General features: G+C 40.8%; 1 pseudogene; it reads left to right on the forward strand.

The window, feature by feature from the left end:
- Positions 1–249: 249 nt before the first annotated feature.
- LOC101609863 lies at positions 250–1342 on the forward strand (annotated as a pseudogene).
- The last annotated feature ends 10064 nt before the right edge of the window (positions 1343–11406 follow it).

Below are 11406 nucleotides of genomic sequence, written 5' to 3' on the forward strand. Positions count from 1 at the left end.
TGCTGTCTAAAGACTTGGTGGTGACTTGGAAATATTTCAGGTATAGAATACCAACCATTGTTCCACAGAAATCTTGAAACAAAACTAGGCCAAGTGGAACTGGTTCAGACAAGAAAAAAAAAAGAGAAACCTAGAGTGGCCAATACCACTGCCACCAGTGCAGCTATTCTCAAGCCCACAGGAGCCCGGCTGCCCACTGACCATGTGGCCCTCCACGTCCTCAGAGTTGTTCCAACAACCTGCTAAAACATGGTGGACTATTATGAAGTTCTAGCAGTGCAAAGACAAGCCTCACCTGAGGATATCAAAAAGATGTATCAGAAACTGGCACTAAGGTGGAACCCAGATCAAAATATTGAGAATAAAGAAGAAGCAGAGAGAAAGTTCAAATAAGAAGCCGAGGCATATGAGGTGCTATCAGATGCTATTGCAGTCCAGTTCACATTGCTGGTAGAAATCACCCAACTAAGAGCAGCTTCTGGGGAAAAGAGGTTTATTTTGGTTTACAGGCTTGAGGGGAAGCTCCATGATGGCAGGGAAAATGATGACATGAGCAGAGGGTGGACATCACCCTCTGGCCTACATAAGGTGGACCATTGCAACAGAAGAGTGTGTCAAACAATGGCAAGGGGAAACTGACTATAATATCCAGAAGCCTGCGCCCAAATATACTACACTCCCTCTAGGAGGCATTAATTCCCAAATATCCATCAGCTTGGAACCTAGCATTCAGAACACCTAGGTTATGGGGGGCCACTTGAATCAAACGACCACAGATGCTAAAAAATAAAAAAGGCATCTATGACAAATATGGCAAAGAAGGATTAAATGGTGGTTGAGGAGGGGGTGGAAGTTATTTTGACAGTCTTTTTGAGTTTGGCTTCACATTCCAGAACCCAGATGATGTCTTTCAGGGAATTTTTTGGTGGATGGGCCCATTTTCAGTTGACTTCCTTGAAGACTCACTTGATGACATTTTTGGGAACCAAAGAGGTCTCCAAGGAAGCAGAAGCAGGCACTTCTCTGCCTTCTCTGGGTTTCCATCATTTGGAGGTAGATTTTCTTCATTGGATACAATAGAGCTCAACTTTGTTCAGGTCATTAGGTCACAGAGGTCTCACTTTGTTTTCTTCAACTTTATTTGGTGGCAGTGGGATGGGCAACCTCAAATTGAAATCCACTTCTACCAAAACAGTTAATGGCAGAAAAAATTACTACAGAGAATTGCGGAGAATGATGAAGAAAGGGTAGAAGTTGAAGAAGATGGCCAGTTAAAGTCCTTAACATAAGTGGTAAGGAGCAGCTGCTATGCTTGGATAACAACTCTAACACATGCATTTAACAGAAACGTTAAACAATAATAAACACCATTTGAGGATTAACCGGAACAATTTCTTTTTGAAGATTTCAAATGAACTTGACTTTCAGTATAACTCTACCTAATCTAAAATATTTATAAACAGCTCATCAGAGCTCCTATTTGTTACAGACTTTTGCTTTTATTGTTGGGACCACACAATAGGACCATTTTGGTTTTGGTCTTCAAAATTGTTGCATTCTCTGTATGCACTTTACCTTTTTATTAAACATAATTTAAGGTGAACCTGTGATGAGTACTGTAGGATGAGACTGTACTATCACACAGTATGGACCTGTTTTCCACTGTGCCTGAAATGTTAGCCAAGTAGTGTCAACCTGCTGTGAAGTTAACATTACCGGGATGATTTTCCACAGAAATAACTTCAGTGTTTTTTCTCAGCATTTAGTAATGAAAGATATTAGTGCTTTAATGGTAATACATTTCTGGTTTAGTATAACTTACAGATGTTTGTAGTTTGCATGAATGCTGGCAACTTTGTACATTCTGACAATTGTTTAAATATGTAATGTTATGCTTAGGTTTAAAAAAAACTGGTAAACTGGGTCTTTGCCATTTGCTACAAAATAAATGTAAATGTGTTTGGTACATTCTTTCATGAATTAAAAAAGAGAGAGGACTGGAGAGATGGCTTAGCGGTTAAGGCATTTGCCTGAAAAACCAAAGAATCCCGGTTCGATTCTCTGGGACCCACATAAGCCAGATGCACAAGGGGGGGCATGCATCTGGAGTTTGTTTGCAGTGGTTGGAGGCCCTGGTGCACCTGTTCTCTCCCTCTCTTTTTCTCTCTCTGTCTCTTTCTCCCTCTAAATAAATAAATAAATTATATATATACATATATATATATATGTATATATATATATATATATATATATATATATATATATATATTTTTTTTTTTTTTTTTAAAGAGAGAAATCTGGAACAAAGGTGGAAAGAGAGTGAAGCACCATTGAGACATGGCATTTGAGATGGAAAAAGATGTGACTTGGACTTACCTGTTGGACATCCCCTAATACACTGATCTACCAAGTAGATGAGAATTTAGGAGAACACATTAGGGTGCAGCATAAGAAACTTTTTAAGAGTGTTTGTCAAATATTATCGCAAAGGAGGCAAGATCCCTGTCACTTGATATGTTTAAGTCCAGCACATTGTTTACGTGTGAGCATATGAACCTGTATAGGGGAGTTATGTGATGAGAAAATGAGCACAGATGAGAAGTTGTAGTAGATGACTTTGAAGCCCTTTATAATTTTCAGAGACCATGGTTTTAATAAATGAGTTAAACCAAAGAATTATAACTCATTTAAAATATAAAGTTTTGTTTGATAGAACAAAGTACCTCTGGTAAGGTCAAGTTTGATTGCCAGCTTCATTTGGGTTTAAGATACACCTAGGAGGTTACTGAAGCCTATCTCTGGATAGATCTATGATGCTGTTTCCAGACACAATTTGATTATGAGAGAGTTTTGCTGTAATTAATGAGTTAATTCTTTAATGGATTCACAATATGATGGCATTTTGGGGGGAGATGGTAAGAGGTATGAGGTGGGGTCTAGTTGGAGGAAGAAGGCCACTAGGAGCATGTCTTTTGGGCTGTATCTTTTCCTGATTTCCCATTTCCTATGCTTCTTGCCTACAAAGAAATAAAGAACAGCCTATGCCCTATGCTCCCATTCTATGACATTCTGCACACGTGCACAGACCAGTAAACCATGGACTGAGCCCTCAGAAAATGTGTTAGTTACCGTCTCATTCCTAGGGAAAAATAGAGGACAAAAATCAGTTTAGAGGAAGAGAGACTTCTGGCAGGGAAGGCAAGGTAGCAGGAATCTGAGGCAGCTGGCCACATGTAGTACAATGAGGAAATGGAGTACTCAGCCTTTTTTTCTTCTTTTTATAAAGCTCAGGAGCCCAGTTCATGGGATGATATAGCCCACAGCAAGGGTGGGTCTTCCCACCTCAACTAACTTAATCTAGAAAATCCCACACTGACATCACCTGAGATTTGTTTCTATGGTGATACTAAATCACGTTGACAACCAGAGGTTAATCATTACAGAAACCTAGAGGCAAAAAGAAATTTACCTTCCCTTAAGCTGCTTTTATCAGGTCCTTTTGTCATATCAATAAAACATTAACATAAACCCAACCTCCAGGCTAATCAAGTGCTGTGTATTCATCATTCCAGTGATGATTTATTGAGTCCCTCGCTGCAAGGCAGGCAGATACAGCATACATGTGCACAGGATGGTCAGATGGACAAGGTCAGTGAGGTGTGTTGGAGATAGGTATGTTTGGGCTTCAATGTCCACCCCTATAAAAAAATTGTTTTTTTTTTTCAGGGCTTGCCTGCAAAGCCCAAGAAACAGGATTCAATTCCCCATACCCACTTAAAGCCAGATGTATGCATCTGGAGTTCGTTTGCAATGGCTAGAGGCCCTGGAGTGCCCATTTTCTCTATCCACCACTTTCTCTTTCTCTCTTTCAAATAAATTAATTAAATAGTTTTAAAAATTTTAAATTATTAAAAAGTGTTTTCGTGGCCAGGCATGGAGGTGCATTCCTTTAATCCTAGTACTTGGGAGGCAGAGGTAGGAGGATTGGTGTGAGTTCGAGACCAGCCTGAGACTATGTAGTGAATTCCAGGTGAGCCCAGGATTGAGTGAGACCCCATCTCAAACCTCCCCCCACCAAAAAAGTTTCTCATTGAATCCTATGACTCTTATCATTCAGGAGCCCAACATTTTGCTCAAGTCTCACCTCACAGAATAGTACATTCTAGGTCTGGAAAGATGGTTCAGTGATCAAGGCACTTGCTTTCAAAACCTAATGACCAGAATTTAATTCCCCAGTACCTACATAAAGCCAGATATACAAGGTGGCATATACATCTGGAGTACATTTGCAGTGGCTAGAGGCCCTGGTGCTCCCATTATCTCTTTCTCCAATGCTCTGTCTGTCTCTCTCTGCTTGCAAATAAATTAAAAAAAAAACACATTGTAGGATATACATACAAACTTCTTTCTGACACTTTCACAGCTACAAAGGACCTGAGCTATGCTAAGATGGCAACCCTGAGTCCAACCCTAGAAAAAGCAGACTATCTTTGTCCCAAGCTTTTTTAAAAACCAAGCTTCCTACCAGCTCTGCAGGCCACTGTACACATCTGGCTGGCCCAGAAACCTAGCCTGCTAACTGATCTGTCACAGTAAATGGTCTAGACAGCACCACTAGAACTCTTCCCTTTTTTACACTCCATAAACCTGTATGTGAGTGCAGATGAAGGCAGTCGTAAATATCAAAACCACCAGAGCGGAATGGCCTTTGATTCTTTGTTTATCACAGGCTAATTAAAACACAAGCCGAACATAACTCAGTTCTTTAATGGAGTTTACCAGATGTGTTATAACTAGACCTTGCTCTGTATGAAGTCTGTGTATAATAACTATAATTTTTTATGTAGTACAGCAGCCCTGCTATAGTTGAAGGTGTGTCTGTTTTTTGATTACAAGGTCCACATTTTAAGGAGCAGGAAAGAGGATGGTTAACTACTGAGAACACGTTCTCTGGGCATTGAAACTATGATTAATATAAGCCCTGTCCAGGAGTGAATTCTTGGATGCCCTGCATACTATAGTTATGCACCGTACCAGAGACACATTTTCACTGGAAGTATAATTACTGACTTTTAAAAGTCACCTTTCATCCCAAGGAGCCCCAGCTCTCTGAAAAGCGTTAGAAAGCCATTACAAATTACAGTTGGAGTAATAGCTTCGACCATTCAGCCGTCACTTAAGAAGCACTTCAGCTACTGAGAGCAGAAAAGGTCAAGCTCGCTGGGGCTCCCCTCCTTAGTCAGGAAGCCATGTGGATCTTCCCCCAGTGAGATATCCCTTGGGGAGCTAACCACACATTCCTGTGTACTGTGCCTATCAGATTACCTCAAACATGTGGGTGCCATTATGGTTGGAATATGGTATGTTCCCCACAGACTCATGTTTTGCAATGCTTGGTTACCAGGTAGTTGTGCTATTTTGGGAGGTGCTGGAAACTTTGGCAGGTGGGAACCAGCTGGTGGACATAGGTCACTGGTGACAGACATGGAGTATATTATCCTTGGATGCTTCGGGTCTCACTCTCTGCTTCCTGTCCACCAAGAAGTGAAGAACATCCACCACACACTCTCTACTGCAGTGCTGTTCTGCCCAAGCACAAGGCTAACAGGCTATGAACTAAACCCTATGAAACCACGAGCCAAAATAAAACCTTCCACCTGTAAATTGTTTCTGTTAGGTATTTTGTCACAAGGACACAGAGACACCCAAGACACACAATCCCAGAATGCCATGAGTGAGCCAGGAAGGATCTGATTTCAACCACCAGTTGTAGGACAGCAGCCCTCTTATACCAACTCCTGACCCAGAGGTTGTACAAGTCTCCTCTGAGCCCAAGACACATTCCCATTAGATACTTCACTAGCTGCCCCACAGTCACTTCAGAGTCAGCATTTCCAGAATGGAATTCATCATCCTCTCCTGGAAACCACTCTTAAGTCCCATAGTTCAATTTGTGACCTCTCCCAACCTTTTGCTTCATCCTTGATTCTTCCCTCCTCCTCATACTCACTTACACCTGAAATCTGCCAATTCTACCAGTTACCTTCTACTCACACTCTGCCATGAGCTCCCATCTAGTTTAGATTGATGAGTTATTTCATTACCTGAAGATTAGGGCTCTCACCCAGCAGTAAGTAAGTCAACAGACCAAGGGATGTATGGAAATGTCAAAGATATTTTGACTGTCACAACTAGAGGCTGGGATAATGCTGGTGACAACTTGTTGGTAGGGGACAGGGATGCTGCTAAACACATCTACTATGGCAACCCCATCACACAGAATGAGTCTAAAGTAACAATATAACTTAGTCTAAGAAATTTTGTCCTAAAACACCTCCCTGACAAGGTTTCAGGGCAAGCTTGATTAAATACAAATCATAGTGTGTATCTCTCCTACAAAAAAAAAAAATCTTTCAAATGCCACTGCTCTTACCATAAAATAACATGAGCTAGAGTACAGCTTCAATGGCACCAGAGCCAGGGTGATGGAGACACACACTGAGCATGCTCAAGATGCACCAAAGCAGAAGTCCAGATGCTGCTGAGAGCACAATACTGTACTTAAAACACAACCACTGTGAGTCAAAGAATTTTGTGGAAGTGGGGTGGAAAGACTTTAAGAGCCCCAGAATGGAAAGGAATGTCCAGAGGCATTTCTACCCCCTTACAATGACTGGCTGGCTGCTGCTCTCACATTTCATAACCTGCAACCCCAGGGGGAATACCAGGAACTCCCCTGAGAAGGGCCCTCAGTGAAATGGGGACAGAGAGGAGAAAAATAATGGTACTAACACATGATGTGTCCATACAAAGTCTCTAGTTAATAAAAGAAAAGAAAGAAAGAAGGAAGGAAGAAGGGGAAAAATATAACACCCCCAATCTTTGGCATAGTTCCAAAGAGATTTATTTCACTCATTTCACCTATAGATTCCATAAATCAAATGCCGAACCCAGGATAATTTTGCTTCTTTGAACTTCCTGGGTCATGGCTTAAAATTCCCTGTCCATTCTCACCAAGGAGTTCATCCATACCAAGTGAATGCTAAACTCCAGGTTTCAACCTAGACCAATCCTTAGACCAGACATGACTTTCTTGTGAAAACAAATACTTAGCAAGTCAATGTGAAAGGCTCTAGGAAATTTTGCCACAAAATCTTTTCAACATTAATATCTATTAGTTGGGGCTAAGGATATAGCTCAGTTGGTGGAGTGGTTACCTAGCATACATGAAGCCCTGGGTTTAATTTCTGGCACTACATAGAATTGGATTATAACCTGAGCATATGGGAGGTTGAAAGCAGGAGGATCAGAAGTTGAAGGTTAACATTGCCTAATAGTGAGTTTGAGGACTACATGAGACCCTTTTTCAAAAAAACAATCTCTACAATCTAGTTTTGCGATTTTTATGTAGAGAATTAATTTGTATACTACCCTTTTAAGGCATTATGATGGAGTCATTTGCTGAGTCTGTGGAATTGGCCTGGAAGAAGTGATCTGGAGTGGTCCCTGCTCTTTGGGTTTTTTGGAAAGGCTTACCACCAATTCTTTTTTTTTTTTTTTTGGTTTTTCGAGGTAGGGTCTCACTCTGGTCCAGGCTGACCTGGAATTAACTCTGTCATCTCAGGATGGCCTTGAACTCATGGCAATCCTCCTACCTCTGCCTCCTGAGTGCTGGGATTAAAGGCATGTGCCACCATGCCTGGCTACCACCACTTCTTGTTGCTATGAAAGGACGCTCTGTCAGTGCCTATACAGTGCCCACTGATGAAACCTTTAACTTTATTTAGGTCATTTTCCTTTCAATCATTTCTTCCCCTTTGCCTTAAATATGATACACAGGCAGAAAATACAAAAATGTCCAAGTGGATATGCTTTGTAACTTTAGTCTATTCAAAAGGTGGGATATTGCAACACTCTAGAAGCTTCTCTCAGACTCCCTTCCAACTATTTTCCTTCTGTGTTTCCCCAAAGGAACCAACCTGAACTCCAAATTAGACTAACTTTGTTCATGTTTGAAGTTTACATGAAGAGACTTAAACAGAATGCCTTTTTCTCTGAACTCTCTGACCCAATGTTTGTGAGGTTCATCCTTGTCACGGCATATTGAGGTAGTTCTTCCTTATCCTCCACTTTTTATGGGGGGGGGGGGGAACCAGGAATAAATGTGTTGTGATATTACTATGAAGGAATATGTACTTCACTTTGTTCATTTAAATATGGTTGGAAATTTATTGTCTCTAATTTGGACCTAGTATGAAGAAAGACATGCACATTTTTACACATGACATATGCAAGCATTTATCTTGAATTTGTTCTTTGAAAGATGTTAATGAAGTAAAATGTGATAGAGTCCCTGTGTATTGTCTCCACTGCATTGACTGTGGAGGATGTGAAATAAGCTTGTCATCAGTAATCGTCCAGTGTTTCCTCTTCATTTCCTCCCCATGAGTGAGTCTTCTGCAGTCAGCTGCCTGACAGCCACATCAGGCTCTTGCTTGAGACCAGCACCTCACACAGTGTGCTCCCTGCATTTGCAGCATCAGCACCACCTAGGAATTTGTGAGAAATACTCATTCTCAGTTTTTCTTCCAAACTCGTAGTCAGGGAATGGGCTTGGAGCCCAACACCTCGTGTTTAACAAGTCCTCTAGAAAATTCTCAGGCCTGCTCAAACCTGAGAAATATTACTTTCATTTATTCTCCATCCACATCCACATTCTCCATCTAGCATCTATAGAGCAAGAAACACTTGGTAGGAAATTCATTTATTTATTTTCCATTTACTCAACCAGTACTTGTTGATTACTTGCTAAGTCCTGAGTTGAATGCTGCTATGCACCAGGGATATAAAAATGAATTAGTGATAGTCTTTGCTCTTAGAGATTTCAAAGTCATCAACATGGATATTATGCAGGGTGACTGGTGCCATGGAAACACAAAAAGGGAATGATCACCTTTGCTAAGGAAGTCAGAGAGTGTTCCATTCCAGAGGTGAGCCTTGTATTCCAACACACTGAACTAAGTCCTTGAAGGGCATATTTCCCAAGGCAAAAACAATTAATGCTTACACACTGCTGACTGTTTCTTAGATTTGAAAGGCTCAGTGTTATCATTGCCCTTGAAAACTAGGTGTCTCGAATATACTAAATAGATAATTATTAAAATATGCATTCAGATTTTTAAAATTTTTATTTATTTGCTTGCAAGCAAAGAGAGTAGAGAGAAGAGAGACAGACAGAAAGAATGGGCACACCAGGGCCTCTGGCTGCTGAAAATGAACTCCAGATGTATGTACTACTTTGTGCATGTGGTTTTTATATGGGAACTGGAAAACTGAACCCAGGTCATTAGGCTTTATAGGTAAGTTCTTTAACTGCCAGCCCATCTCTGCAGCCCAAATTTCTGATTAAATGGATAAATTTTTTTTAATTGGGGTTTCATATTTCATTCACTTAGCATGCATTTATTGAGTACTTGCTCTATGAATGAAACTCTGCTGTATGCTGAGTTATAGAGGTGAGTAGAAATATAATATACAAAGTGAGGGTAGTAGCTGTAGGCACAATTTCTGTATGTTCCAAAACTAGTTTGTAGTGTTGCTGGCAGTTATATTTCCTGTGGTTCCTGTGGTGTTCTTAGCTATGACAGCTTCTAGATGATGGTTAGTGTTTGTGTACCCATATTAGCTAGTTCCCTACCAGCAGCTGGACTGTTCCTAACTGGTCAGGACCACCAAAATGACTATGGGGTTGGACCCAGCTGTGTTCCTGACATTTTTGATATGAAGAAGTGGCTCTGCTTAGTTCCTAGGGGTGACTTATATGTTGATAAAGGTTTCTTTTTTTAAAGGTTGGTTGGTTTGGTTGGCTTTCTAAAACAATTTATGACCATTTTAATGCATACATATTTTCTATCATAATCCCTTACCATTACCTTCTTACCTTCTTGCCTTCTCTGCTCTGTCCACTGAACCCCTTCTTCTTTCCAGCTAGTCTTGATTCCACTTTGATGTTTTGCTTTGCCCCCACTTCACAACCATGATGGAATGTTGATGGGTTCAATACTGTGTACATCTTGTGCAGGTAATGACAGTGGCTATGAGGTTGTGAAATGAAGCAGCCATATTGTGTCTGGAAGACAGTGGTCCATCCTCTGGCTCTTATGTTCTTTCTGCCTCCGTGCCACAAAGAGTGATATATGTGTCTCATGTGCGGCTGAGAGCTCAACAGTCACTGATTCTCCGCACTTTGATGAGTTTTGAGTCTCCCTGATAGTCATGCCAACTGCACAAAAGTGCTTCTCTAACCAACAGTGAGAGCAACACTAATTTGTGGGCATATATGTCAATATTTAGATGGCAATTTGATGGATATAACATATCTATTTAGCAAAAAAAATCTCCCCCCCGCCCCCAAACAAAAACGAAACTGTATCTTCTTTCTTAGGGACAACAACTTCCTCAACCATTAGCATTTTCTAGGTTTTCAGTACCAGGCATAAATAAGTACCCTTTCAGGGAGCAGACCACGAATCCTGTTAGAGAGTAATTGGTTACTCTCTTAGCAGTTATGCCACTGTTGCATCAGTGAGCACATTTTGCCTGGTTGGATACTTGCATAGCTCACAGAGTCCACCACTGGGTGAGATTGCTGGTGACTTTTCTCCCTGAGCAGCCTGCATAGCACTTTCCATCAACTAGCCAACAGGGAGGAGATTTCCAGCTGAGCTCCAGCTTGATTTCTCAATGTGCTTCATTTGAAGCATATGGCATCTTCAAGCAATAGGACCTCACCATCTAGTTCTGGTGAACAATCAAGAACAATGACAATAGCCTGTATTGTTTTGGGGGCCTCAGAGACCTCCCTGACCAACAGCTCATTGGGAGATACCCTACCTCCAGCACTAGGATTTTCTGATAATAAACACAACTTTGTTTGTAATAAACTAAATCTCTAAGAAATATGTATGTAGGAGCTCCTGCATAGAGGATGCAGGCCATTCTGGGGAGTACATATTAAAGGCAATTTGATACTTAAGAAGTCTAAAGGATTCCAAATGAACTTATTATTCTCTGTGGTCCTTTATTTTCAGGGATGAATCAAAATAAGATCTAGAAAAGCATAAGATGAGAGTAATGATAGCAATAAACTTTGGTGATTAGGAATCAAGTTTTCCTTCCTAGAATTGATATGCATGCATGAATTAAGTGGGGAGGTTTGGATTTCATTTAGAAGCCCCTCTTATGAACTCTACCAACTGGATGCAATGTTTTCTTGAATTTGTCTTATTCCACAACTGCCTTGAAAGCTGGATGTGCCTATGAACACACGTAAATGAGGCAGGATGGTTGGTCTAGACACTTAGAAGAGCTAACTGGGTCCACAATGATACCATCCAGGCAACCTCT

This window comes from Jaculus jaculus, chromosome 3, assembly GCF_020740685.1.
Source record: "Jaculus jaculus isolate mJacJac1 chromosome 3, mJacJac1.mat.Y.cur, whole genome shotgun sequence".
In the NCBI taxonomy this organism is placed as follows: domain Eukaryota; kingdom Metazoa; phylum Chordata; class Mammalia; order Rodentia; family Dipodidae; genus Jaculus; species Jaculus jaculus.